General features: G+C 29.3%; 1 pseudogene; it reads left to right on the top strand.

Moving 5' to 3' along the window:
* Positions 1 to 3,874: 3,874 nt before the first annotated feature.
* Positions 3,875 to 5,049, top strand: LOC114074228 (annotated as a pseudogene).
* Positions 5,050 to 6,000: the final 951 nt, after the last annotated feature.

Genomic DNA, 6,000 nt, shown 5'->3' with positions numbered 1-6,000 from the left:
ATATATATTGCTTTCTATTTTGAGTTGGCCGATGATACCTACTCAGTACTTGTACTGACCCCTACTTTTATGTTCTTCTTGTTATTTTGTGGAGTGCAGCAAGTGCACCAGTGACTTCGTCTCGTCCGCAACTCTAGCCAGTCTTCAGCACGTCAGATTTCAGGGTGAGCTATTGTTCCTAGCTCGGACTGGATTCTTTCACTCACGTCTTGATGTTCTTGAAGCTCGGACATGGACTATCGTTTTATTCTTTATTTTAGTTCTTATTTACTCTTAGACTTAGAAATTTGAGGATAGATGTTCTTGATGTGATGACTTCCAGATTTTGGGGATGATAAGTGTTATACTTTAGAAGTTTATTTATTGGTTATATTAATGAGTTTTGGTCTTCCGCATTATATTTTGTTCATTATGGTTGAAATATTGGTAAACGTTGGGGTTTAGATTTGTTGGTTCGCTCACATAGGAGGATAAGTGTGGGTGTCACTCGTGGCTCGTTTTGGGTCGTGACATTTAGCTAGAGACTGTAAGTCACCTAAGAATCCAAAAAGGAAACAATTTGCAGAAGTAATTATAGATAATGACGAATACATGCAGATAGATTACATAGACTATGAATTAATTGAAAATGATAGTATATATGAATTATCGGATATAGAAACTGAATTAGGAAATGAAGAAACGAATATTGATCTAGATAATGATGCAATGAACGAAGAAATCTAATGTCTAAAGATGATATAAAGATAATATCTAAGGAAGACTATCAAAATGAAGAATCATCAGAACAAAAAATTATATTTGATAATACAATCTTAGAACAAATAAAAGGAAAAGAATTAGATTTAAGTGTTGAAAAAGTACTTGAAACACCTACCTTAAGAAATTGGTTCAAAAGACAAAAAGATGAATACTATGTAGTTAGCCAGAAAGAACACATCATAGATTGTAAATATACAAAAGGAAAAGCACAAATACCTATACTAAATAAGAGGATAATAAATAAAGAAATACAAGATATAAAAGCTGAAACACCCATAAAATACGTAGTACACTTAGGAGGAACAGAAATATTGATAAAAGTTTGCTTCAAGGAAGGAATTAGATACACCCATTGAAAAATATTTAGCAGATGATAGAATTATATACCCTATAGAAAAAAGCGTAATTAGTGCGGTAAAAGGAAATTTAATATACCAAAAATTTAAATTTATAATAAGTGCGAACTACTCAGTAGCATTAACAGATAGAAATATAGATAAATCATTAGTTTTATATTGGAAAATGTCTAGAATAGAACTAGCACCAGGCAGTAAAATATTTACAGCAAGATGTAAAAACTTATATATACTGACAACAAAACATAAAGTAACAACATCGATAGAATAAAGATAGAAAATCCTTTTGAAAGAATAATTACTATAATAGACAACGATGACTATAGTTACAAAGAAATTGACATAGAAGAATATTTAGAAATTGTGAAAGAAAGATTAAGTACTTCAAATGTACCAAATACATTAACTAGAGCTACCTCATCAAGAATGAGCACATCTAAAAGGAACAATGAAATCTCGCAAAAGATTTTAAATACAGAAGAGATAACACCATACCACTATTTTATAGCAGGAATAATGGACCAAAGAAGATATAGAATTTTGATAAATACAGGACAAGAAGAGAATTATATAACGAGAGAATTAGCATTAGAAATAGAAATTATAAAAACAGGACACTTATGCCCTGGATTACCTAGTGAGATAGTAACCACAAACGAAGAAATAACAGAAAAAGAAATAATTATAGGAGGAATATCATTAGTAATACCATTTAAAATCTACCAAGGAAGCCAGAATGGTTAGAAAAAGTTAAACCATATAATATAGAAAATGAACAATTAACAATAACTTACCAAAATAAGAAAATAATTATCAAAAGAACAAAATGAATAATGAAAATATATATACTTGCAAAAATTATTGTAGAAGGATACCACAACGGATATTATACCCCCATGATAGATACAGGAGCAGAAGCAAATATATGTAAATATAATTGTTTATCATGTTTTAAATGGGAAAAACTAAAGACACCTATGGTAGTGACAGGATTTAATAATGAAGGTAGTATGATCACATATAAAGCAAAAAATATAAAAATACAAATATGGGATAAAATATTAACAATAGAAGAAATGTATAATTTTGAATTTACAACAAAAGATATGTTATTAGGAATGCCGTTTTTAGAAAGATTTTACCCACATATTATAACAAAAACACATTGGTGGTTTACCACACCATGCGGAAATAAAATAGGAGCAAAAAGAGTATATAACAAGCAACGTAAACCCACAGAATGGATAAAAGGAAGTGAAAAGATAAACCAAGAAATGGAAAATATAAGTAAAATTCAAATAACACAATTAGAAATTATCATATTTACAATAGATAAAGTCAAGATAATAAACGAACAACTAGAATTATTATATAGTGAAAATCCATTACAAGGATGGGAAAAGCATAAGACGAAAATAAAAATTGAATTAATAGATGAAAATAGTATAATAACACAAAAACCACTAAAATATAATTTTGATGATTTAGAAGAATTCAAAATGCATATAGATGAAATGTTAAAAAATAATTATATACAAGAGAGCAATAGTAAACATACAAGTCCAGCATTTATAGTTAATAAACATAGTGAACAAAAACCAGGTAAAAGTAGAATGGTTATAGATTATCGCAACTTAAATGCTAAAACTAAAACATATAATTACCCAATACCAAATAAGATACTAAAAATAAGACAGATACAAGGATATAACTATTTTAGTAAGTTCGATTGTAAATCAGGATTTTATCACTTGAAATTAGAAGAAGAATCTAAACAGCTAACAGCATTCACAGTACCGCAAGGTTTCTATGAATGGAATGTTTTACCCTTTTGATACAAAAATGCACCAGGAAAATACCAACATTTTATGGATAACTATTTTAACCAATTAGAATACTGTATTGTATATATAGACGACATATTATTATACTCGAAAACACAAGATGAACATATAAAGTTATTAGAAAAATTCATACATATAATTAAACACTCAGGCATAAGCTTAAGTAAAAGGAAAGCAGAAATAATGAAACCCCAGATAGAATTCTTGGGAATACAAATAGATAAAAATGGAATAAAAATGCAAACACATATAGTACAGAAGATTGTTAATCTTGATGAAAATATAGATACAAAAAAGAAATTACAATCATTTTTAGGAATAGTAAACCAAGTAAGAGAATATACACAAAAATTAGCAGAATATCTAAAACCATTACATAAAAAACTTAGGAAAGATGTTGAATATCATTTTGATGACAAAGACAAAGAACATATAAGACGTATCAAGAATTTATGCAAAAAGTTACCGAAAATATATTTTCCAGATGAAGATAAACGATTTATATATATTGTAGAAACAGACTCAAGTAATCATAGTTATGGAGGAGTTTTGAAATATAGATGCGATAACGAACAGATTGAACATCATTGCAGATATTACTCAGGATCATATACAGAAGCACAACTAAAATGGGAAATAAATAGAAAAGAGTTATTTTTGAACTATATAAATGTTTATTAGCATTCGAACCATATATAGTTTACAATGAATTTATTGTTAGAACTGATAATACACAAGTAAAATGGTGGATCACTAGAAAATTACAGGATTCAGTCACAACTAAAGAAATACGAAGATTGGTATTAAATATACTGAATTTTACATTTGCAATTGAAGTAGTCAAAACTGACAAAAATATGATTGCAGACTACCTATCAAGACAAAGCTACTCAAAGCGAACAAGATATTCCAATGGAAAATATACTCAAAACCTTAACTACACTTTGCACAAAAGTGGACAGTATAGGCTTGAGAGTACAAAAGCTAGAGACTAATGAAGAGATACTGAAGTCTAAAGCTATAAGTCAGCAGCATGACTATAAGCATGCGGAGCTACGTCGTTCGGCAGACGGTAAACAGCCAGAGCTAGAAGGAGACGTTGGGAAACTCCTAAAAACCCACAATGTTGTTAATATTGCAGGTACAAGCACAGGAGCTATGGAAAAAACAACTCCAAGAAATACAAATCTAAATAGCCTATTTGCAAAACCATTTATTCCAAAAATCCAAATAATAGATACTCCAACACCACAAACATCCACATATGCAGCCAGCCTACATAAAGAAAAGAAAATATATAACCATATTTCCCAAACTTACATTGAAATATATACAAAATACAAACCTTCTTAAACCTTAAACCTAGATCTACCACGACTACCGAAAAGACCCAAGATTATTTAACCCAAAAACTACAAGGTTACAATAGACTGATTGCACAACCAAAGACAAACCCCAATCTAGTCAAAACTTGTTATAATTATGGATTATTGAGTACAGTTTATACATATACAGGAGAAGAGATAAGTGGAATCCCAGAGATCCATAAATCATTTTTAACATATAAAAAGATAACAAAAGGAAATTTATTTTTTATTAAATTCTATACAGCACCAGTTGAGAGACTCTACTGTGAGATAAAACCGATGATCCAGGTAGTAAAAATTGGATTAACTCGGGAGATGATAATACCGGAAGAGATAAGACAACAGCCGGAGATACCAAAAGTTGAGATACCCAGTTTTTATGCAAATAAAAGAATAATTGGGTTATCAACTATCATACAAGAATTAGCTAATAATTATTTACAAGGAAATGCTATATGGAGTTATTATTCCAGAGACCATTTAATGATCTACGCCAATTCGCGAGAAGTAAGACAATCAGATATGGAAGAAGTCCAGAAATGGATTTTATCTCTACTGAAACCAGAATCTACACCAACAACTAGAGCACTAAAGAAAGGATTTATTTCTGAAGAATTATTAACAAAATACTACAAGTTAATTGGACACAAATATCCGGAACACATATGCTCGAAATGTAACGAAGGAGATGATACTATCCCCGAAGTCCTATTCGAATAAAAAAGCCAGACAGCTTGCAAGAAAATATAGAAGAAGATGAGATAGACATCAGAAAAGATATGTAAAGTTTTTGTTTCATTATTAGCTGTAAAATAAACGTCTAAGTCAAGTATAGACTTAGTCAAAAGTTACTTTTAGAAAAGTAACTTTATGAAAAGTATTAAAAAAATAAAAAAAAAGTCTTCTGTTTTCTTGTGTCGGCCAAAATAAAAAGAGCCATGTGTAAAGTAGAATAGTAGAATGTGTCGGCCACTCGGCCAAAGTAGTAGGTTTTTCTTGTATAAAAAGAGGGCTTCCCTCTAATAATAAAATCATCTATTACAAGCAGCTCTCTTAGGGTAACTTATTAAAGAAGAAAACCGTAGTAGTGACCAGATGAGATGATTATTAAATCATTATTATTGCATAATAAATAAGTATAATCTATTAAGAGGTTAGAAGGAATAAGATTTTTAGCAAAAACATGTTGAAATGAATACTTATTTACTAGATGATGATGTTAATTACAAGATATTGATACTCTATATATTGAAAGATCTTAATACTGATATAAAAAGAATAATTTATGAAAAAATATTGACATACGAGATAATCGAAGAAACAACCCAAGGTTGGGCAGAATTAATTATACCAGATGATTTTGACATAGATTTATATAATGATCTAGAATTATTCATAGATCAATGATTGATTATTTATATTTACAATTCTGGAGAGAAACTAAGGAAGAAATAGAACTACTTGAAAAGCTACTAATTGAAAATTTGTACAAGTATTTAAGAACTCGAGAAAATAAATATTTAGAATATATTGCAAATAACGCTAATGAAATTCAACGATTAGATCTACTTAAAAAAGAACATTACGAAAAAATATTTTATTCTTAAAATCATGAAGAACAATCCGACAACAAATAAAGTAACTACCATAACAAAAACGAAGATAGAAAGA

This window comes from Solanum pennellii, chromosome 10, assembly GCF_001406875.1.
Source record: "Solanum pennellii chromosome 10, SPENNV200".
Taxonomy (NCBI): Eukaryota; Viridiplantae; Streptophyta; class Magnoliopsida; order Solanales; family Solanaceae; genus Solanum; species Solanum pennellii.
The sequence above is the reverse complement of the archived record's forward strand: the minus strand, read 5'-3'. Positions and strand labels throughout refer to the sequence as shown.